Source organism: Talpa occidentalis, unplaced genomic scaffold, assembly GCF_014898055.3.
Source record: "Talpa occidentalis isolate TD23 unplaced genomic scaffold, MPIMG_talOcc4v2.1, whole genome shotgun sequence".
In the NCBI taxonomy this organism is placed as follows: Eukaryota; Metazoa; Chordata; class Mammalia; order Eulipotyphla; family Talpidae; genus Talpa; species Talpa occidentalis.
The window spans coordinates 85,752,543-85,778,258 of NW_026555331.1; the positions used below are offsets into that span (position 1 = coordinate 85,752,543).

A 25,716-nucleotide genomic window follows, 5' to 3' on the forward strand; every position below is an offset into this window, starting at 1 on the left:
AAATGAAGCTGTAGGTGCCTCTGAACCATAGTCAGAACATTTTTACCAATCAATCAATATATAACTTGTTTCATCTTTAAAGATGCCTTATTTAATATTGATTATTCATCAACAATGAACTCACAGCCAATGCTAGGCATTTTTTTAATAGTGCAGTACAGGGGCCTCCCTGGTGGTGCAAGGGGTTAAGCACCGCACTATGAACCAATATGCAGCCTCTGCAGCACGAGTTCAATCCCTGGCTGGCCAGGGAGCAACCCACATGGCGAGGCAGACCTCTCCTATCTTGCCCACTGCTCTCCTCAGCAGTGTATTTCAGTCAGTCTGCCTGTTCTGTTCCCCACCCTGTCTCTGGTGAATCCTTTCAAACCCCCCCCCCCCATCTCTGGCCTATATCCCAGCTCTTGTATGCATAAAATAAATAAATCTTTAAAAAAAAAAGAAAAGCCACCTAGGAACATCATATTTAAATTGTTTAGAATAGGAGTAAATGAGTATCTTAAAGACAGGGGAAGTATGGTAAGACAGACATAGTAACAAAGATAAAAATTTCAGCAGAACTTTCAGAAACTATGCAAAACATGACAGTTGAGTTACTCTTTTTTAAAGTATGGGCAGAAATACAGTTTGTCAACCTCAAAATCTCTACTCAAGCAAAAATACCTTTCAAAAATAAAGGTGGAAAAAAATCTTTTCACAAGAGTAAAAACTGAGAGAATTCATTACCCACAGACCTGTGCTGCAGGAAATGTCAAAGGAAGTTCCTGAGACACAAGGAAGGTGATATCAGACAGAAAGTTGGACACACACAAAGAAATGAAGGACCATTGAGAATATATGTATAAAAAAAGAGAGACTCCATGATCCTCTAAGGATTAGAGTGTATAAGAAAAAGATTACATTTGTTTGAAGGTATGACCTGAGGAGTAGATCTCCTCCTGAACAGTGTAACCAGGCACTCAAATTCTAATCCCCCCTTTCATCACTAAGAGAAGGTAAGAGTCTTCCTGCCCAAAGAATTTGACCAAAACAGACTCTACAAATGTGATTGTATAGTTGAGGCTATCAGAGGAGAAGGTTAGGGGTTGAGAGTAAAGGGGGGGATGGAGGGTATCCAGCAGTCTGTGGTGGAGGATTATGGGTACTCTGATGTTGGGTGTGGAATGGTAACATGCCCCTTAAGAATGGAGAACTTATATCCCTATATTGTATACAGTGTTGTGTGTTTACATATATATATATGTATATACACATATATACATATGTGTATATGGGCTTCGGAGGGCGGGTTGGAGTGTCCTTCATGGAGAAGCATCGTGCCCAGCTCCCTCACCCCTGCCTGTAGTCAGGGAAGCAGCTCCCTTAATGTCCCGCCCTGCCACCCCCAGCTTCCTCAGGGGGAGGATGAGGCAGGGCGTGCCCAATCCTTTCTGGAAGGTTCAGAAGGTTAATGAGAACAAGGTTAATATATATACATATATATGTTGTTAAAAATAATATTTGAGCAAAACCAGTTATCTGCATATTGAATAATAAGATTGCCAGCCTGTGTCCTCCATGCTGTTCCAGCAGAAGGAGGATCCTCTCTGAGAAACTCTTTAGCCCAAATAGAAGCATCAGCAGATATTTGAAATCATCCAATCAGACAGCAAGATTGCCACTCTATCAACGATACTACATTGAGAATTACCAGTTAATAAGCTTTGTGCAAGGGCACCACATATCATCAGCTTTAAAGAAATACATTTTTATGGGCTGACTAGAGTCCCCTCCCCCAAATGCATATATTGCAGTTCTAAGAGCCAGTACCTAACAATGTCACTATATTTGGATATAGGACCTTTTAAGCGCTAAGTTAAAATAAGGCTATTAAGATGACACCAAAATCCAGTCTGACTGGTATTTTTTAAAAAATCTAATTTTATTGATTTTCCATTGGTTTACATTGCTGAACAAGGTTCAGGTGACAAGTGTATAGACCTCACTGCAGTGACCAAAGTTTTAGTGCCTTTTACATTATTTTTTAAAAAAGATTTATTTATTTATTTATACAAGCACTGGGTACAGTCAGAAGTGCGGAGAGTGAGAGAATTCACCAGAGCCAGAACAGGCAGACCAACAAAACACACTACTGAGGGGAGCAGCGGGCGCTGCAAGAGAGGTCTGCGCGCCATGTGGGACCCTCGCTGGCGGCTGGGGATCGAACCGGTGCTGCAGAGGCCGCGGGCAGCTTTGCAGCCCAGCGCTCAACTACTGTGCCACCAGGGGAGGCCCTGACTGGTATTCTTATAAGGAAATTGGGTTACATAGCGATACGCAGGGTACATGTGCACATACATACACACACACAAACACACATGCTAACAACACAAAATAATGTGAGGACACAGTCATAAAATGACTATCTGCAAGCCAGGGAGAGAGATGGTAGAAGAAACTGAACCTGCCTACACACCGATCTTAAATTTCTAGTCCCCAGAAATTTGAGAAAATAAATTTATGTTATTTAAGCCACCCAGTCTGTGATTCTTTGTTATTACAGACTTAGAAAATGAATATATGTATTCTTAAATTAAGTATGCAGAGCCAAATATCAAAGGTAGATAAGCAAACAAAAAATGGGAGAAGAGAATGGGGGACAATGCAGGAAAAGAGAAGGAAATAATTTAAAATACTGAAAGTAATATGAGAGATGTTAGTATCTATAAAATAATAAGGTTTTCAAATAAAAAGTGATATTCAGAGGACAAATAGGAACATTTGCATAGTAAAAATAATAGTAGATTTTTAAAATTTCAATAAGTTTTGAAAATAGGGTTAAGAATGCCCCTAAAGAAGTCAAAGAAGGGCCTCCCCTGGTGGCGCAGGCGGTTGAGCGCAGCGCTTTGTAGCTGTCCGCAGCCTCTGCAGCACAGGTTCCTGGTGGCCAGGGAGCTACCCACATGGTGCACCAGACCTCTCCTGTCTCGCCTGCTCCCCACAGCGCGTATTTCATCAGTCTTCCTGTTCTGTTCCCCACTCTGTCTCTGGTGAATCCTCTCACCCTCCCACACATCTGGCCTGTACCCCGGTTCTTGTATGCATGAATAAATAAATCTTTAAAAAAAAAGTCAAAGTAGATTAGGAAGACAGGAGAAAAAAAAAAAAGAATAGAATAGTGTAGATGATAATCAACCCAGAGGTCCAACATCCAACTAAAAGGAGTCCAGAAAGTCAGAGTACAGAAGAAAAGGAAAGAGAAATGATTAATTGAATAAAATAAGGAGATTTCCTAAAATTAGAATATGTGAACACAGAGGTAAGTGGCTTAACTATGCAGTGAAGAAAGAAGTTTTACTGAAGTACATCATTATGAAATTCCAAAGCACCAGCGATAAAAGGAAAAACTTGAAAATTCACAAGGGTGAAAAACAGACCACATTGAAATTCTGGATGGCATCAAATTCTCAGTTAAAGCAGAGAGCTCAAAACATAATAGAGAAGTGTCTTAGAATTCTACACCAAAACTGTCAGTCATATCTGTGAATAGAATAAGGGTATTTTCATACATGAAGTGCTTAAAAATATTTTTCCTCTATCCTTTCTAAGGAAGCTACTGGAGTTTTGAACCAAAAAACCAAAGGGATTAATACAGAGGAAAGAATATGTGGACCCAGGAGGTAGGACCCAGCAAACAGAGATAAGGGGATTTCCAGAATGATAGTGAAGGGCAGGAAAATACCTAACTCTTCTCTCTAGAGAGTATACAGTGGAGAATAGAAGACTTAGGGAGAGTGTCTAAGGAAAACGAACACACATGAAAATGATGTATCATTTGAGGTGTTACACTGGAGAAAGGGAAGTTAGTATTCCTTTTGGGATGTCTGGAACTGAATTAGTGAAAATACATGAAATTTATGCAAAAAATGAAGGCAATTGAATTGAGTTAACAAAAATTGCTGCCATAAAAAAGTAGATTCTTGAAACAAGAAATGAATCAGGTGTAAATTTTTCATTTAATTATAACTAATAATAATAATACTAAATACTGATTGTGCTTACATATGAGAAGAGTGGTGTGGAGGGGCCAGACATCAAGAAGTGGAGTGAATTTATTCTTTTTTCTAAACCAAACCTAATTAACAGTGCTATTTGACTTTAAAACTTTTATACTTCTATTCATTTCACAAAGACAACATCAGTAAAGTAAGTGGAGCTGTTGTTTACATGGTGAGAACACTTTCAGAGGGTGATCAGCTAAAGTGGAAGAAAGTGAAGGTGGGTACCTTTTGAGTGCAGGATGGGGTTTTTAAGTAGTTTGGGGAGAAAGAGCAAAGGAAAAATCAGGGCACTTGGGGAACTCTCCATCAGGTGGCCCAATTTTATTCAGCTTATCTATGTAAAAAGTAATATGCTCAGTCTTTTTTTTTGTTTCATAATCATATGCTCAACATCACCCTTCATTCTTTTCAATGTTGACATATGCAGTTAGATTAGTAGCAGCCAGCACCCTCCATTATAAGACATTTTTTTCCATTTTTTTAAAATTTTATATATTTTTTAGATCATTTTTCATTTTTGCACAATGTATGCATTTTCATCTTGGTTATAGTCGCCATGCAATTGCCATCCCCCCCTTGTTTTGATCCTACTCCCTTGTTATGCAGTTGTCATACCTTGAAAAGTCTTTGGATTTTAAGAACTTCCCTCCCCCACCCTGCCGGAATCCTCTTGTCAGAGACAAAACAGTCAAGGTAAAAGAGTAAAATTAACCATTACTTCTTACCTTTGGCAGTGGGGTCCTTCGGCTTCCATACAGGCAGTGTTGGAAATATTATTAATATGTTGTTATTAACACACAATAAAATAACCTCTTACCTGCTGAGGCTACTACCATACTATTCGTTCACACTTCTTACTGTCTGTTTCCAGTACATGAAGACTTACCTTGTGGGTGCAAATATTATGTTATTGCAAACGAGAGTTTTTTCCAGCCCAACTCAGCACTGGTGTTTGCCAGATTGTTGGCTTAGTTGATTCTTTTTCTTAACCTTGATGTAACATTCCAGTGACAGCTGATATTTTTTGAAACAATCATTCCACAGTGTGTAAAAGCCACAGATGTCAAATTGATATTCTTGCAACATGGTTTTCTTTCATTATATGTCATAGGACTGCAGTTGCCAGACCTTTCATGTCAATTAGAAATGATACTTGGTTTAATTTTATTTGAAAATAATATTGTTGAATAAAGGCACCACTCAGAAATGTGTAAGATGTTGTTTTGCTTATGAAATTAGACTTTGGTCAGATGAAATTGTAACCTCAGCATCATGATAATACCACTTTCTATGATTCTTTGGAACATTTTGTCAGTTCATGCTTTCTCTCCTCTCCAACTCCTCACCTCCAGCTTCTTACAGTCATTACCTTTTTCTTTGTATAGGTTTTTAGAATCTTTGTAGTTTGGGGAGAAAGAAGAAAATAAAAATCAGGGCAGGTCTCTATCAGGTGGCCCAATTTGAAATGGCTATGAAATAAATGGATATGAAAAAGGATACATGTTAAAGTATTATAACATCATTGTTTGAATTCTACCTATACAAAAAGAGAGAATATTAGTAAACAATGATTTCCACTTCCAAACCTTCACCAGCAAAGAAGGTGTTCCTCAGATGATGGTTTTCATAAGGGGAAAAGAGGAGGTAGCTTTTCATTAAAGTACTGGGAATATTTGTGATTCATGTCAAAGTTAAAGCCAGTTTTCAGTTGTAAGCATAAATTGAGATTTTTCAATTGATTCATTTACATGTAGTGCTCATACAACTAAGTAATCATACTTAGAGATGATTTGTACCATAGTACATCTGGTAGAATTAGCAGGCAGAACCACATTATAGCAAATTTCAAGTAAATTAGTAACTTAAAAAAATGATAAAACTATGAAATTCATTTTGAATTAGCAATGGCAATGGAAGTAGTCACAATATAGTAAGAGAAACTAGAATACTAGAAAGAAGGTGAGATTGGATACATATAATGTAAATAGATTTATTTCCAGAGCACCTTGATCCTTGTTTGGTAATTTTTCAGTTTTTAAATTTAATTTTTCTCAGGTAAAACATCTAGTTAAATATATTTTATGCGACAGTTCTAGGAGTACCAAGATTATGGTAAAATGAAAATTGTAAATAGTTTTGCTTAACTCACCTTTTGCTTTCGTTCATCTTACCCCAGCATATACTAAAGTACATAAAATGTTATTTAGCAGTTATTTTGAGTGGCTAAAATTTTCAAATAGCTCAGGATTCAGCACTTGTAAAATTAAATGAAAATTTAATTTATTATATAAACAAGATGTTTACGGTAGAGAATACAGAGGTAATGTGAGAAGGAAATAAATTTATTTTTTAGGTCTAGTAACTACTCTGTGTTAGTTACCATTAATTACAATTTGAAAGTTGATTTAAAGGCTATGTCACTATGAATACATATATTTTAATTTTTTAATGTATTTCCCAAAAAATATTTATTTAAAAGGCATATGTTGATAGTAAATGAAAACATTTTAAGGTTATTTCTGTTTGCACTTGCCATTCCGACTGTTTTTTGCCTTAAAAACCCACCACCCTCACTCATCTGCACTTAATCAGAAGATAAGGGACTAATTATTTGGGAACTGTTTACTAAAATGCCAACGGAGAAGACTGTGTTATCATGCTTTTCAAATAAAATTAAGATTATTGAATGCCATCTTAAGTCTAAGTATTTTGGCCACTTTTCTTTTCATGGTGGTATGAACATTTTATACTCTGAGAATAGTGAAAGAAACAATCCAAATTTTGGAGTAAGATGCTTCCCTCACTGCCTCTCTCCCTACGTGCAGCAATGCCAGAGCCCCAAGCTGGATCATCAGTACTGACAGTGACAGCAACACATTGTGCGCACTGCTACTTGAAACAGCAGTGGAACAAACAAACTTCAAATGTTTTAATAGAATTTAATTTTTCTTTAAGCTGTCTTTTCATAAACAAAACAAAGCCAGTAAATAAACTTGTTAAAACCACTTGATAAAGTTAAACAAACTTGAAAAATTGGACCTTCAGAGAGACAGTAAGCATATTATGAAAGCACTAGACTCCAAGTTTCAAAGATTTGCCAGATTCTGTAGGTTATCTTTCATAATAGATGGAAACTTTCAAATTCCATAAATTTGTGACAGAGAGGACCGAGGGTCATTTACCTGTTCGAGGTCGAGTCCATGATGGGATGATAAAATGTGCAATGCAGTCAGGTCTGATACTCTCAGTATTAAATCTACATTTTGTATGACAGAAGGGACATTCCATTTTCTTACAAGCAGAGGAGTAACGGCAGAACTGACAACTGGAAGGTGGTACTGGTGTTATAAAGACTGGTTTTGAAAGCGCTATTGGAATTCTGCTGACATGAGTGAAGGGGCAATCTGGTTTTGTACATTTTGCATCATATTTACAATTCAGACAAGCAAACATTTTCCAACAAAATTACACTTGAAGAAAACCTTGTGAGGATTTTCATTGCCATCTTTGTAGGCAGGCCAGTGCTCCAACACATTTTCTGGTTTCTGTGTCACACTCAGTTCACTCAGTTTCCATCAAAGCTGTCTCCATAATGACATTTCTGTAACCATTTTGGGGTCATTAAGTTGCCTGCTATTGACTGCAGCTGCTGTGTGTATAGGACACCTTTGAGTCCCTTGCTAAAGGCTGCATTTTGGTTTATGGGTTTCATTTCTTCAAAGCACACACCCTCTCGATCTGAAATTTATCTTGAAGGACTGGGACCACCATTCATTGTCACTGTAAACTTGGGACTTGGTACACCAGCCGGTTGTTCAAGACCTTGTGTCTGTATAAGGTGTCCTGAAAGAACACAAAGGGTATCAGCAGTCTTCATTCCTGACTCCTGGTTTGTTACCCCTGTTTTCCCAGACAGCTTCAGCTTCTTCAGAATAAATGATCTTATGTCTGTATATCATCATAGCGTGTCATGGTAATCATAGATATCTTGACTGATCTTCAGAGTTTTTGCCATTGCTGGGTCACTTTACAGTCTGGGTAACACTTGCCTCAGTTGAGTACTTGAACTTTTTCTGATGCCGTCTCCTGTTCTTGAATGGAGGTACTTATTCTGGTTCCCGCATTGCCCCTGGACCATTTCTGCTCACCCTTCTTCTTGAGAAATTCCAGTTCTGGGAGCAACTGGAAGTATTCATTTCTGTGAGACTATATAATAGTAGTTTTTGTTACAAACACTTGAGCTTCAGATATAGTCTCCAAAATTATATTCTTATTAGCTTGTTTAGAAGGTGGAAGTGAAGCTCTCTTTTCTGACTTTGCTGGCAGACTCACTAATAGCAATGCTTCCTGTCTGGGACCCACAGGTCATTATTGTCCTCTTACTATTCTCCATCATGGTTCATTTTTTCTTACTTCAACAACTGAACTTAATCACGGGCAACTTTCTCTATCGAAAGTTTTCTTCCTAAATACTCATTTGCATTTGTTTCTGAAGAAGGGACTGGAGTGGCTTGGCAGCAGGAACACTTGCTGTTGTTGAAATTGCAGCCTGCCTGCTTTTATACTTGCAGATGGTTGATAAATTTCAATAGTAGGGTGAGAAGTATTGCAGGTTTTTTCGGAGATAGGGAATTTCCTGTACAAATTTGAGGTCTTCGTCAATGAGCTTATTTGGTATTCTGGCTTAATATCCATCACATCTTCAGAGGATGCTGGTTCCCTTTGAGCTCTCGTTGTTGACATTAGTTAGGTGGGCGCTTCTTCATCTGAACTCTGGCATTAGTACTCCTGTTCTTGCAAGTCTAGTGCTAGCAACCCCGAAGGGTGGCATTGCTACTTTGTGCCTTGCATCTTCTTGACCAAAATAATCTTCTTTGAAGGCGCATGACTCAAAGATGTTGCCATCAGAAGATTTTAGACTACAGGGGTCAGTTGTAATGGAGCATTTTTATCTCATATAAAGTGAAACCATTTTGGTGAATTGATACTGTTATTCCCTGGAAATGGTAACTAATTCTCTGTCATTTATTTGGTCCTGACTTTTCTTGTTGGCCACCATCACCATAGTGGAATCAGAAGGTTCTTTGTCAATGTAAGTGCCTAATTCTTTAATTTTCTTTTAGTGGCCCTCTGGATCTCATGGGTCATCTTGGTGCCAATCTCCTGGCTCTGCTGCAGGCTGAGCACTGCATTGCACCTACTTCTCCTCACAGCCCCTACCACCAACACTGCTCCCTGCCACTACTTTTATTTTTTAAAGGATCATATTTTACTTACCTTATTGTTGTATTCTCTCTTCCTTACTAATAATATATTTTAGATGGTCATCCAGTCCATTTTGTTAAAATTTATTCTGCAATATAATTTTGACTGATAATTATTACATTGTATGTGTGAGTATAATTCCAAGTTTAACTTAAGTGAACTAATTTTATTAATTAGGTTTATTATAAAAAGATACATGCATGTCATGTTAAAACTATATTAAATAATTTAAGATTTTAGGGTGTAGAACTTTCTATTTATTATATTTAAAAACTTTTGTAAAATGCAAACAGCTTTTGCTTTATTAAAAACAAAATACACAGTTAATAATTTGTGTTTCAGCATTCATATTATGAAATAATAGTGTTTTAATCATAGTTGCATATCAACATACAGGCAATTTTTAAATATAACATCGATATTAATTTGGATTTCACATTTTTAGATATTTTCAGTATATGTTTTTCAGTGGCAGGTTTACTTCAAAACCTGAATTGTCCTGTTCCATAAGAGGGTGACAAATTTCTTCAAAAATACTAAAAGTCATTTTCTATGTTTGAATTTGAACAGACTCTTATGCATAAGAAACATTTGCAATTTTACTTAAAAATGAAATTTTTACAAGGTGAAAAGGTCTATGAAGTATAATGTTATACATTCTCTTAATTTTTTTTCTCTATTTGAGTGTCAGAATATGAACAATACCCTATTCAGTAGGATGAATTAAAAAGGTAACTTGGAGGGTAAAGGCAAAGAGACTAAAAATATTCTTAAATCCTATCCTGACTTTGGTAAAAACCATTGAAATTATGGATCAACAGAATATCATTGTCATCTTTATGAAAACTGCTGAAATGCTTTTCTGCTAAAAATTGCAAAAGCATTTTCCCAAATAATTTCTTCCTTCTTTAGACTCCATTTTTCGGTAATCACAGAAACGATCACTACATGTTTTATGAATGTCAAAATTTTCTAAATATTTTTCTAAAATTTAATGCACTTCATTTTTGGAGGGTCTTTACATGGAAATATATAGCAGCAGTCAGTTCAGTCTTACTCTGCTTTAACCATTTTTGAGGATACGTGTTTGGACCTCTACTCTTTTTTGTTTGTTTCTTCCCACCACCTCCACAATCTTATAATGATAAGCAATGGGTAGTGAGTTATTTTATACCTAGACCAGGCGAAGAAACATAAAAATACATATCCAGGGGATTTTGATATATCTGCTCAAGTTTAAAAAAAAAAAATGACGGTATAAATTCAAAGTTAGTTATCAGGACTTTCATCAACTTAGGAATTCATAAACATCACCAGAATTACAAGTTTCACCACAATTCTGAAAAACTACATGATAGTCAGAAACTTATTGAAAATGCAATTTACTTCTTCTGATGCATTTTCTCAAGATTCACATAAGTAATTTTTTTATCTGTAAAATTTTATTTTTGGGAGGAAATGAGGTCATTTCCAAAGGCTACATAGAAATGTCATCACATGAAACTACTTTTGTAAAACACATGTAGGTAACTTAATTGAGTACATCATCTTAATTGAGTGTCACAAAATACACAATCAAAATAACCCTTGTTCCAGAATGGCATATTTAATGTGGTATATCCTGATCCCTTGCAACTTACTGTTTTCTAGTACATGGTACAGGTTTCATTTTTTAAAAAGCACCAGTTTCTTCTCTTTTATTTATAATTACGTTTATTAACCATTTTCTTTTCTTTTTTTTTTTTTTTGTTAGCCTAATTGGAGACACCAATTTTGTAAATCTTTTCGAATAATCAATCTTAGTTTCATTTTTTTGGCATGTTCTTTTTTGATTTCTATTATTTATTTCTACTGTTTTTATATTTCCTCCCTTCTACTAACTTTAAGCTCCTTTTCAGGTTGCTGTACGTGTAATACTAAGTTGTGTATTTGGAATTTTTATTCTTCATGTGTACCTATGTTTTCATTATCTTATTTCAGGATTGCTTTTGCTGCATCCCATAGATTCTGATAGCTTGTATCCTCATTTAAACTAATATCAAGGTATTTTTTTAATTTCTGCTTTAATTTCCTCTTTAATTCATTAGCTGTTAAGCAGCATATTGTTCAGTTTCCATGTGTTTATGGTCTTTCCTGGTTTTTAATAGTTGATTTCTAGATTTTTGGAGTTGTGATCAGGAAAAGAAGTTGGTATGATTTCAGTCGTTTTATTGACAATTAACACATGTCCCAACATATTGTCTATTCTTGAAAATAATGTATATGCTATAGTTTTGGGGTGGAGGTTCTACAGATGTCTGTTAAGCTTATTTGATCTAGCTCCTCATTTAAGGCCATTGTTTCCTTACCTATTCTCTGTCTTGGATTTGTTCAAAATTGCAAGTGAAGTAACGAAATTTATGTATTATTAAATTTATTAAATTTATATATTATTATATTGTTGTCAATATCTCTCTTTAGTTATATTATTAACGGCCTTCCTCATCTTGGTGCTCCATCATTTGATGCATGTATTTTTGTTAGTGTTATTTTGTCTTCTTATATTAAGTCCTCAATCATAATATAATGTCTCTCTGTTATTACTTTTTTGAATTAGAAATCTATTTTATCTAACATATATATAGCTATCCCTGACCTTTTTTGATTGCCATTTGCTTATATATAGAAATCTTTTAATTAAATGCAGTGAAATCTTAATTGAAGGTGGTTAGCAAGATTTTTGGAATTTGTTTTTGAAACTGGATTCAAACTAATTAAGTTATGATTGTGTAATTAAATCTCAAATTCAGTAGCAATATGTTTTAAGGATCTGAATATATTTCAGATTAAATAAATTTAAGTGATGTAAATGTAATATCTGTAAGATATTAAGTATATATCTTTGTACCTGGGATATAGTACTGTTTCATTTACTGTTCTTTCTTCTTTACTGATAAAAACAATTATATCTTGTTAATCTCTTTTAGAAATTTACTTTTCTTCTACTTGCAAAATACAAATATTAAAATTTTCTGGTTGAGCGGTCCAATAAATATTTGTTAGATATCAAGCATACAGAAAATTATAAAGCCAGAAATAAATGTTTTCTTAGTCAAGTCTTAACTTTCAAGACCTATGTATAAATTTACTTTCTACCTTCCAAAAAATAACTGTGTATGAAATACATACATATATATGCATTTATATATTATTACATAGACATAGACATATACACATCCACATGCAACTTTTGGCATTTTGAGCTTTAACCTTCAAATGTGTTAGATGAATAATTATTGCAGGCAAAAAGCACAGTATCTCTATCTATATTGCCTGAAATTGAACCCCAATACTAGCAGTTACTATATTTGATAATTTAGGTGAATTATTTAACATCTTAGTATCTCAGTTTCCTCATATTTAAATGGCAGATAATATTAATATTTATCTTACATAGTTGATGTGAATATTTAATAAATTAGTACATGAAAAAGTGCTAAGAACAGTTCTTGGCAATACAGTCATATTAGCTATTACCTTTCCATGTTAGGGTATCTAGATTTATTCCTTCTAATATTTTCAGAGTATCCTGTTTTATTTTATTTATTATTTTTTATTATTTTTTATTTTTTTACATCATTGTTCATTTTTAAACAATATATACTTCCCCTCACCCCCTTCAGTGTCATCCCCATAGAGTTTCCTTCACCAGTGCACCCGTGCACCATCACCTCAGTCCCCTGTGCTCCTCCCTTCCTCCCTCCCTCTGATCCCTCTCCCGCCTCCTCCCCTGCAGTATGTCTCTGATTTATAATTGTCTGTTTTTGCTTGTTGTGTTTTATACTGTTATTTTTTTTTTTACACTGATGTCTTCTTTGGTTCCCCTGTATTCCTATAGGTAAAACCATCTCTGATATTTTTCTTTTTCCTTCTGGCTTCTTTCACTGAGCATAATACCTTCTAGCTCCATCCACATTGCTATGAATGGCATGAGTTTATCTTTTTTTGATTGCTGAATAATATTCCATTGTGTATATATACCACATCTTCTTAATCCAGTCATCTATTTTTGGGCATTTGGTTTGGTTCCAGGTTTTACCTATTGTAAATAGTGCTGCAATAAACATAGGGGTACAGGTGTTCTTCTGAATCAGTGTTTTTGTGTCCTTTGGGTAGATCCCCAGGAGCGGAATTGCTGGGTCATATGGTAGTTCCATTTTTAGTAGACTGAGGAGCCTCCAGACAGCTTTCCATAGTGGTTGGGCCAGTTTACACTCCCACCAGCAATGTAGGAGAGTTCCTTATTCACCACATCCTAAACAACATTCGTTGTTGCTAATTTTTTTGATACGTGCCATTCTTACTGGTGTAAGGTGGTATCTCAAAGTGGTTTTGATTTGCATTTCCCCGATTATAAGGGATGTTGAACATTTTTTGATGTGCCTGTTAGCCATTTGTATTTCCTCTTTGGAGAAATGTCTTTTAAGTTCTTTTGCTCATTTCTTGGCTGGGATTATCTATTTTGTTTTTGTTGAGTCCTGTGAGTTCTTTGTATATCTTGTTGATCAGTCCCTAATCAGTTGGAGTACAAAGATTTTTTCCCAATCAGTGGGTGTCTCTCTGTTTTGGTTAATGTCTCTTTTGCTGTACAGAAGCTTTTCAGTTTGATGTAATTCCAGGTGTTTATCTTTTCCTTGACTATCTTTGCTTTCAGAGTATCCAGTTTTAATAATGCTATAACTTACTGATCTCTCCCCCATGATGGGTTGTTGTTTCCCCATTTATATAACTGAAACAATGCTACAAATACTGTCCTTATTTTTATGATTTTTTGTATACTTATAAATTAACATGTAGAATAAAGGCATAGAAGCATAATTACTATATCAAAGACTTTATATTTTAAATTGCCATACATATTGCTAAATTGTCCTTTAAACTTTTTCTTACTGTCTTCTTCATACTAGATATTATTGACTCTTAAATTTTTTCTCAATGCTAATTTTTGTTTTAATTTATATTTAATTATAGTAGAATTGGGTATTTATATATTTGGACCATTTGCATTTTTTCCCCATAAACTACATGTCTGTCTAATTTGCTCATCTGTATTTGTTTATTAATGTTTTCCATATTCCTGTTTTAAGAACACTGACCATCTTGAAAATAGTCATTTGTCAGCCCAACAGTCATATAATTTTTTTTTAGTTTATTATTAACTTCTGAATAACATATTTATGACTCCTTTTTTTTTTTAACAATGACAAGTCTACTTTTGATGTAGTCAGGTTTATATATTTTTATTTAGTTACTGCTTTTGAACAGTATGTCATTATAATTATATATCTGAACATTAGACTACTCACCATGGGATCCCTTTTTAAAAGATTCACTCATCCTTTCCTTTAGCATTTTTGTAATTTATTTTTGTCTTAAATCTTATCCATTGCAAACTTAGCTTGGCATAAGAAGTGAGATACCAACCTAGCTTCCTCCCTTCTCCCCTCACACAGTTATCATGGTTTTCTAATACAGTTTATTGAGAAATGAGTCTTTCCTTTACTAATTTGAAATATACTTCTCATATACTAAAATTATATTTGCATCTAATGCATGTAATATACTAACATGTATATACTAACATATACATATACTAATATGTGTACATATATATATTTGAGTTGGATCTTTCTGGACTCTTGTTTCTTCAGTGTCATTCTACTGTTACATTAGTTAGGCAGTGTAAATTAAAAATTCCTGTTATGTCCAGTTACCCTCTCCCAACACTGTTTTAATGCAGAAATTTTTAGTTCATTCTTTAATGTATATTTTTTTTTCTGGAGGACATAAATATGTTAGTCATATTTCAAAATTAAAGTGACTTAAAAACTGTACATTATTTGAAGTAAAAAATCAGTTGTATTTATAAGTTCACTGGCATTTAATATCTTAATATTTACCTCAGATAATTTGAAATTAGATAGTTTCTTTCCTTATATTTTCTGTCACTATTATTTATATACGAGGAAGCTTTCAGTTTATGTATATTAGTTTTATAATCTGATTCCTTATATAATTATAATATTGCTAGTATTTTCCAGTTGATTTTTTTGTTTTAGTTCTGTCATTGCAGATTATAGTTATATCTCTTTCCCTCCAATATTTATGCCATTATTCCAATGTTTATACCTTTCATTTCTCTTTCTTGTCTCATTTCACTGGCTGTCTCCAAAAAAATGCCATTTTGCTTTTAATTTTTTTGAGTGACATTTTTTGTAAATGAACCTTTAGTGTAAATGTATAGTCGGCTTTTAGTTTTTAATCAGGTCTGAAATTCTTATTTATTTTAAATAGCTATATTTGTCAGTAAGGTATTATCATTAGAATAATGATGACCTTACTTTTTGCCAGCTTATTCTGGTACAATTCTCATTTCATTTCCAATACCTCATTGTTTCCTGGCCTTTTGCTTTATGGTCTATATTTTTGTTGTTTACACAGTAAAGTTTATTTACTTGATCTTTAAAAAGTTACATTATGTAATCTATGATTTTTAAAAATCAAGTAATAATCAGAATATTTGTAGGGGGCCCCAACTATGTCACAAAGCGTAAGAATTATTTTGTCCTGAAGACAACTGAGATTGAGCAGATCTAGGCGGGCATAATTTTCCTTTGTAAAGGTATAAGAAGTTTCCATTTTTAAAGGTTTCAGTCCTTTTCCCGTACCTAGAAATGGAGAACAGTTGTTACCACCAGAGAAGACTTAAGTCTGCATAAAAAAAAACTGACTTAAATAACACCTTCCTACCATACATTTCCTAGTCACCATCCTCCAGACCCTGTTTCTTTGTTTAGTCACATCTCCAAAATTTATTGCCTTTGTTAAAATGGTTTATAAGACCTCTGGTCTATTTACCACTTTGGATTTCCGTTTCTTTTCTGTGAAGTAGCTCCCCTCCACACCACCACCTCCCCTGCATTTAAAGACATCGATAAAACAAGTGCCTTTTCACTTGTTAATATGCTTTCTGTTAGTTTAATTCATAATCCCAAGTTAAAGAACCTAAAAGGGTAGAGAAAAACATTTTTTTCCCTATAACTTTCTTTTTCCTTTTCCTTTAATTCTAGGACATAGTTTTGATATTTATTTTTTGTCTTAAAAGATAATTTTCAGTAAAAAATAAGATCTTTCATACAGTTCATGTCTTTTATGCAGTTTTAAGGATGAACACAGGCTGATGAATTTAATTTAACTCATGATATAAAGAAACTAAATTGTTCAGTGAAAATCCATCAGCACAATTTATATAAGATAAAGAAATGGTGAGTCAAATTGAAGTTAATTAAAGCACAGACAGGCCATAATTTACATATCTATCCATTAACTATCATTTACAAAAAGTTATGAAATAGATCAAGGATAATAACAGGACAGGAATTCATCAACCCAGAAGGTTATGCAATGTAAGATACATAGTTTCCATGAAGACAAACAGACATTTTTTTTCTTTGACTCTACTTTTACATAGGAAATGTTTATGACATTTATTTCATAAATTACTGTGTAATTTGCAGAATTGGTTAGCCTTTAGGTTTTAAAGAACCAGATAGCAAATATTTAAGGTTTTGTGACACACATCTAGTTTTTATCATATATTCTTTGTTTTGTTTTATTTTCTTTCTACAACCCTTTACAAATGTAAACGCTATCATTATCTTGTGGGCTGTATAAAAACAAGCTGTTGGGCAGATTTTGCCCAACTGTGCTCTGTACAAATGATTTGAAATTTATCACCAGTTTTTCATATCATCGATTTCTAATTCTTGCTATCTTTGATAGATCTCTTGACTGACTGGTACTCATTATTAAGAAATGTACAAACAAACACATTTTTCCTGAAAAAGCTCATTAGTACAATGACGTTATTTCCCATTAGTCTTTGCATGTTTCTCAGTGCTTTTATGTGGATCAGTAGGGCAGGGCAGTGGGAAATACATGCCCTGGTTCAGGCTGTGCAAAGGTGCTTTGTCTGTAGAAATACTTAAAATAATAACAAAGTTGATTAAGAATTGTCTGTTTTCATGAGTAAATCCAACTCCTGCTTCCATTCATATATATTATCAAGGATTCAATTTATTTTTCTCCTTGAACAATAACTACACTGACAAACTATGAAACAGTGGCAGTGAAGGCCATTGGGTACTCAATACCCGAGGCAGTGATCCCATGAAGACAGGTGAGTCCTACAATTGCTTAGCTTCACTTGAAGGAACTTACCAGACCATGGTGCAGTTAAATGGACCTGATGCAGAAATTAGCACTAACACTGAGACTGAGTGACAGCTCTGGAATCTGGTGGGGGAAGTCAAGACAACTGGAGTACACAGGGCAGAGAACAGCTTAGGGGAGGACTGCACAGAGAGAGAACTCAAGAATTCTCCAGAGACCTCCTCAAAGACTGAGCTGTATTCTGATCAGTTCATGGATGTAAGGAAACTCCCCAATTTAGGGAATGACACTCCAAAAAAAAAAAAGGATTAGTGGTATCAGTGCCCAAATGTCTTGTTTGGTGTTTTTTTCCGGCAACTAGTATGGCTAGAGAATTGGAGAAGGGTCTCATCTCTGTACTTGGGGAAAAAAGTTAAACCTTGTCAAAATGCAGCTCTAGATTCCTTCCTAAGAAAGCTTTAAATCAAGACCCGAATGAACGAGACAGTTCCCAAGTGTCTCACTCATACCCCCGGGGAAACAAAGCTGAAGAATATTTGTAGATATACAAAAACAGCCAAGGGCCTCCCCTGGTGGCGCAGCAGTTGAGCGCCGCACTGTGAAGCTGTCCGCAGCCTCTGTGGCACGGGTTCGATCCTGGTCAGCCTGTGAGAATCCCACATGGCGTGGCAGACCTCTCCTGTCTCGCCCGCTGCTCCCCTCAGCAGTGTATTTCGTCAGTCTGCCTGTTCTATTCCCCACTCTGTCTCTGGTGGTTCCTCTCACCCTCCCGTGCATCTGGCCTGTATCCCGGTTCTTGTATGTATAAATAAATAAATCTTTAAAAAAAAATTAAAAAACAAACTAATTTTTTTTGGAGGCTTAGAATTTAAGGAGCCTAATGAATAGTACTTACAGAGAATATTCTTCTCTGATAAATTCTGAGCCACTTGAGAGATAACTTGGTAAAATTTAGAGCAGGAGAGATCAAAGTATCTACTGTTAAAGCCTTGAGTATGAGGGTTTAGCTTAGGTTTGTAAGAACAATAGACTTTCTAAATTCTGAACCCTCGAATTATGTTAACCTATTTAGTCCCTGCTGACACTGGAAAATTGTAGATCTCACCACACAAGAGAAAGCCCTAAAAATTACAAAAGTGAGAAACCAGCCAGAATATGGGTTCTCTGCCAACAGCCCATTTCTAAAAGAGAAAAGTGAAGACTTTTTACAGCCCTAGTTTCTTATCCCTAAAGCACCCGCCAGATAAGTATTAAATCATTCTTACTTGTTTGAACGTGAGTGTGTGGGGGGCGGTTAGGGGAATATATTAGTTATGTTCCTTCCCATGAAAAATAAAACTAGAGGAAAAGTGATTCCTTTTCTCCCAGTCAGTGGTATTGCTAAAACTAGAACCCACTAATGTAATGATTTGATGTTTTCAAGTAGCAGATTTATTGTAGATACAGTTTTGGAATTTCAGAGCTGAAAGTGATAGTGGGGGCCATCTACCTCATTCCTTACATTTTTGCAGATGAGGAAAATGTGGGCCTGAAAGGTCAATTTACTTAAGATAACACAGTGGAAGAGTAGATCTTCTGAGTCACCATGCCAACATCTATTTTTAAGTAGGAATAGTTAATGTATTGCTTTTGCAATGGAAAATTAAGTGAATTTCTTCATTACCATTTTTGTGCAGAGAAAGTATGGTAATATTGAAGACAGTAAAGCAAATCTATAATCCAGCTATCTTAAAACAACTGCTATAGTTTTTACATATTTTCTTTTTAAATTTTTTTTTAACACTTAGAACTTAATATATAAAGTATAATTGTGACATCCAACTTGGAATCCTTTGCTGAGGAGGGCACAATTTGCTTCATGTGAAAGGACTTGTTATTTTGCTACTTGTCTTTTTGATAGAGAGCCATTCTAAAGAATACAACGCAGTATCAAGAATACGCTCTAAAACATCTAGAAATTACTGTCCTGACATCAGCTGTGGTTAACTGTGATCTTGGATGGCCCCCTTGAAACTAAAGTGAGAGATTAGACCAGATGTGGCAAATATATTTCTTTTGTTCTTCCCCTAAATTGATGGATTAACAGTGACTGCTTTGACAATGCTGGGAAGGTGGCTCGGTTTACCTAGTATTCTTCACTTGGTAATTCCACCACAAGAAGGAAGAGGAGAGGAATGCATGGTATTTATTGGCGTCACTATTTAGGCAGTTACCCAGATCCCATCTGGTTGTAAAATTCTGTGGCTTTGTACACTTTACACGCTATTTTTTTCTCCGAATAAAATTAATTTATAAATAATTTAAAATAAAGTTACATTCTTCAGACTGATCAGTCACTGTACTATAGTTATCTGTAGATATAATTCAGGGAACTAGTTCCTTTATTTTCATATGATGAAAAAAATCATTCCATATGAACACATGCCCAAAAAAGCCACTGTGAAGTAAGCGCAGGAAACTTCAGCTGAAGCATGACATCCATATTTTGCTCAGCATAAGCAGTGATTTTCCCCTGAGCAGACCCCAGCCAGATGTTCGAAAGAAGAGAATGTACACTGAACTTTCCAATAGCATGTTTTCAGTATACTGAATCTTGCAGTGACTAAGCTCTCTGGAATAGGATGTGGGCTTTGAATCCCTTTGTTATGGAAGATCAAGCATTTGGTGGTGTTTTAGTATTTAAGTCTATACTCATCACTATTCTTGGTCATTGATACCTTAACTGTAAAAGCATGGTTTCTGCAGGTTTAGACAGAAACTAAATTTTATGATAAAAAGTTACAATTTATTCATAGTGACTGGCATGTAAATAATCACTGATCTTTTTATCTAGTTAAGCAAAGGCTAGTGGGTAATCCAGGGCTTTACATTCTCTGCAGTATTATAACCGCTCCAGATTCCTAATACCAAAATTTATGTTCTTTGTTCAGTCAAGTTTTAATTAATACTGAATTGAAGATACTAAAAAAAGTGAAAGAAAAATAAAGCATGGTTTCTAAAGTTTATTTTATTAAAACAAAACAACTTAATTTTATTTTGTATTTTAGAAATATGAAACACAAGGTTTTTTTGTTTCTTAGGTTCATCACTGTAAACAGCAGTTATCATTGCATAGATTAACCCTGAAAGTGTTATATTAAAATATATCTTAAGTTCATATAAAGCCATACAAACTTGCTTTTACTGTATGTGGAAAATATTGCTCATTGATCTTTCAAGATTGGGTAATATTTTAAAAATAATGTCATTTGATTTACTTACCAAAACTTTATATTTTTAAAACTCAGAATAATATAAAGAAAATAAAATCACATATAACCCTAGTACCTAGAAATATGTATGTGCATATATATATATATGTATTATATATATATATACATACATACACACAACAGCATTAATTTTTAAGTCAGATAATTTGTCTTTGGGCAAACTATCGTCGATGAGTCTGAGTTTCAATCATCTGCAAATAACACCATTATGAGACTTATATGAGTCAACTATCTCAGAAAATTCACTAGTTATCTTTCTCTTCCTCACCTCTTCATATACCTGTCATTTCTCTGTTTAGGCATTTTTGAACAAAATTGAAGGAAGGGACCATCCAAATCTATTGTTTGCCTGTAAACTTAGTACATTCTCATGGTCCACCTAATGGTCACTGTTGGAAACTACTTTCAATTATTGTGATAGGAGCTGATTGATTTACATTTACATTATATACAGTGAGAAAAGAGTGGAAAGAGCCAGTCATGAAACAGGCCAGAGGACCAGTTTTTTCAGTTCCATTTCTGATACTACTTTTAAGTTAAGAACTATCTCTTTTTGTTGATTTTTATGATGCCCACAGCTGCTGCCACAATCTCTGTGCCCTAAATGCCCGAGCTTATAAGTAAAGTCAGCAGGATAAGCTAGGCAGCAGGGAGATTCCTTTGCTCATGTTGCCAGCTTATCTGGAAAACATGAACAACTGTTTGAATGAATGAATAGAGTGCCTATTCAAGGGAATTTAGTTAAAGAATTTCCAAAAGGACTACATTCATCACATGGTCTCTACTGTAATACAGTTCCATCAAGTTCCAACAAGTTCCATATGTTGAGTAGGCACCTTTTGTCAAGCACAGTGCCAAGTTTTGAGGGTATCATAGGGAATAACACATGAGCTCTCTGTTGAAGATGCCATATAGTGATAATACTTTAACATATAAAATATCATCAAAAATAAAAGTCAGGATGAAAGTACAAAGTGATTAATAAAGGGCGTTAGGAGTTGTGGAGAAGAGGGACGCGATCAAATATTGAAGAATAGTATCATAATGAGGCTCAAAATATTCAAGAAATTGAGTACTGTATTTTGAAACTATTTTTGGTTTTAGTTTCTTCCAAAGGGAAAGACTGAGGTGCGATTCTCTGTATTATGCTTTGCTTCTAATTGCTTTGGCAATGTCAGGTTGACTCATAAAAGCAAATGGGCATTCAAGTATATCAAATTTGGGGCATATGACACACATATTTACCCTCCTGATGTCAGTATGGCAGGTGGAGATGACATGGGAACAGGTTTTGGCAGACTTGAGCCAAAACTACACTGGATTGTTTGTGTTTTTTTGGCTTGGGAGAGGACAGGCACCCACAGATAGAGTTTCTCACAGATGGACCACCATGACCAGAATGCAAAACTGTAAAAGTCACTGCTGGATTTTAATCGGCAAATCTGTCACAGTTATGGGACTTTAGGGCCTTAACTGACCCCTTATCACCCAGGGACAGATGCTGTACTCCAGGCTGCAAAGGGAGCAAACATATATTTACATATTTCTATCCACTAACTACAATTGAAATACTTTAAAATTCCTCTTGCTAGGTCCTCATTTCAAACCCAATATTAGATATTATTATATCTCAAATTATATACTTTCATAACCAATAAAGCTAATTACCCTTGACTGTCCTGTTCTTACCACTATACTTCTTACATTAGCATTTCAAAATTCATTTAAAAATCCTCTGTTCTACCAAGGGGAACATTGAACATTATAAAATTTCTTACCAAGAGCTAACTGACCTTTAAAAGGAAGGAAGTGGTCCTTTTTTCATATTGTCAACAATAAGATATAAAATTAATCTTAATAGTGAATATTCATTCACAACACTTTACCTTTGACTTAAATAATCATTAAGATCAAATTATTGAGTCATCTCTTCTAGATTATGGCCTTGCAAATGATTATGCTAACTGGGCATTGCAATGAGTTTATTTAGCTAATGGATGACTAGCAAAGTTCATCCCAAACTATGTATATAGGAAGACTTCTTTGTTTTAAAAATACAAATTTTATTTTAAAGCTTTTTATGATCAGGGCCTGCTTTTGCCTTTTGAAAGTCATTTTTCTTCTGTCAGTAACGGTTCTGGTTGAAGGTCCCAACAGTAGATAAGTCACTGATGGTTATAAAAGACCTGTTGCTTTAAGACTGTAAACGTGTAATAATTGTGGAAAACGTTTCATAATGTGTATCAAAACATCATGTTTTTAAATAGATGCATCATGTTGTGAAATAAATACAATTTTAATTTTTCAATTATCCTACCATAAATCCGAGAAAAAGAAAAAAACAGTAGGTGATAGAAGGAGGAATATGACTCTGTGCCACCTCAAGGTACTGACAGTTTACTTGAATAGAAAATGTGATCGCAAGGTGAGGACTAGGGGTGCCTTGGGGTGTGAACATGTATCTGAAGAAGTATGAATCTATTCCCCTAAATCACATACAGTGTTTTAAACCAGTATTACTTCAACAGAAAAGTAACACACACAAAAAGTATGTGTGATCATAGATAAATACAGAATGTGATCAATTTAAAGGAGAGACACACTCCTCCTGACAGAGAGGTAGATGAAAACTTTTCAAACTTGTATCAAAATGCTAAGAAATTCTATATGATAGAATGAGTTAAAGGCAATGTATTAGGTAAAGGCTGGGGATGTAGGTTGGAGCCAGAGTTTGGAGAATTTGGATGGCCTTCTCAAATATTCTTACTTACCTGGTAATGGAGAATCTTACGAGACATTTAGAATCACCTCCCCACTCCACACCCGTTTGAAAGTAAAACTTGGTCATCATATAGAATTCGGAAAGTACAAAAAAGGTATACAAAATAAATGCAAAATCATTCATAAATTTACCGTCACTTTCTGTTCACCACTGTCTTATCTCACAATTCTATTTCCTGACCCACAGCGGCATAATTAGAACCACACTTCCAAATGGCATTTAGGTGATGTGTAGTAAGTTGGAGGGGAACAGAATGCAATAAATCTGTTGTGGGAGAATTTAATTATTAGGGAGGGCTTTGAAAAGTCAGGGAATAGGAAGGAATGAGAGTGAGCAAGAATCCTTTGAAAGATAGACACACCAGTAGAGTTTGATTACTTTTAAGGGATCGGGTGGGGAGAAAGAAGATTTGTTACAGGACTGACTGTCATTCAGACCCACAGGGCCAAAAGGATCCTGTTGCCATCAAATGTGAGATACCCTGGACACAAAGGACAGGAGACATTAATAATTGTCCTTTGAGTACTTTGAGTTTGAGATGCTGTGAAGGTACTAAAACCGGTCCAGAAATGTGGACTATCCACACAGAGCCAGGAACTCCCAGGAAGCAGTGCTTGCTGCATCCTTTTCTTTGTTTACAGAGAGTTCACCTATTTTTAACAAAGAAATTACCAGTTAGCTTTGCTGGCACTTCCTTGTGTATGGACAGTTTCTGAAGTGTGGACACAATTGATTTAAGGTTAGTAACTAACGTAATATTTGCAAAGCCATCATTTCTATTACAAGATATATGAGGGCAAGGTTAGTGCGTTTCAAGGGTCAGTGAGCCCTAGATTTGACCATTAATCCTATGGTAATGGAAGTAATGGCAGCTTTCACCTCAAACACAAGAATAATGTGACACCACTGTCCTCCACATGTTTTGACAAAGATTGCTGATTATCTCGTTTCCTGCAAAGCATTCCTGCCCTTTAGGCTTTGCCTGTAAATAAGGGAAGCAGTAGACAGATATCATTTGTGGATTTACTGTCTTGTTGACATTTTCAACAGTGATCCAAAATTAGTCAATTACATTGACTATAGTTCTTAAGATCTCTAAATGGAAGGGACAGTTTGCTTATGAGAAAGCAGAATCTTTCCTGCTTTGTGGGGGTAACCTGATTACTATTAAATTGGATCAGTGCTGCTCAGAATGTAGTAAAATTTCTTTTGCATCTAGTCCTAGGTTGACTGGCTCAGCTTTGTACTATAGCATCAATGTTCTCATGTGTGTATGCATTTTCTAACAATTGGTTATTTGTGCTTTAGTCTTTAGTCTTGTTTCTCAGTTTTCCACCATGTGATAGCTGGCCTCAGCTTGCAGAGTTTCAATATTAAGCATATTTTACTCATGACCTTCACAGAAATTAAGTTTCATTTATGCTATGTAGTTCTTACTTGGCCCTCCCTCAAGGAGAATTTTTGTTGTTGTTTGCTTTGCTTTTAGTTTTGCAGCTCTATCAGTATCTACATTTATTTGATTTTTTAAGAGAATGATGCAACCTTTGTTTATATTATTTAACCCTGGTAGATGATGAACTTCAAGTATGGACGTTCCCTTCCAGAGACCAGCACACCACTTAAGTAGATAGGTCTTCACCTAGCATGTGTTTGACACAATTTCACCCTTAAAAACTTAGAGATGTAGGGCCTCCCTGGTGGCACACAGGGTTAAGCACAGCACTATGAAGCTATCCACAGCCTCTGCAGCACCAGTTCAGATCCCAGCCTGCCAGGGAGCTACCCACATGGCACAGCGGAATGCTCCTGCCTCTCCTGCTGCTCCCCTCAGCTGTGTGTTTCAGTCAGTCTGCCTGTTCTGCTCCCCACTCTGCCTCTGGTGAATCCTCTCATCGCCCCCCCACACCACTGGCCAGTACCCCAGTTCTTGTATGCATAAATAAATAAATCTTAAAAAAAAACAAACTTAGAGATGTATTCAACAAAGGTGGGTCTTCCATTGCTGCTTTGTTCCCATGCCTTGTGCTGGACTGACCTTGGGAGAAATCTAGTTCTCAGTACCTTGGTTTATTCATGTTCCTTCTGAGACTGATAGTGCATTGTGTCCACAGCCCCATCTTCCTTCTGCTCTTGGATGAGTGACTGC

At 35.3% G+C, this 25,716-nt stretch overlaps 1 protein-coding gene and 1 pseudogene across 9 annotated transcripts in view; one reads left to right on the forward strand and one right to left on the reverse strand.

Moving 5' to 3' along the window:
* PPP1R9A (protein phosphatase 1 regulatory subunit 9A) overlaps nt 1-25,716 on the forward strand; it is a 292,878-nt gene that overhangs the window by 124,328 nt on the left and 142,834 nt on the right. The gene's annotated exons all lie outside the window — the stretch shown is intronic.
* On the reverse strand, nt 7,215-14,044 carry LOC119250062 (zinc finger CCCH domain-containing protein 14-like; annotated as a pseudogene).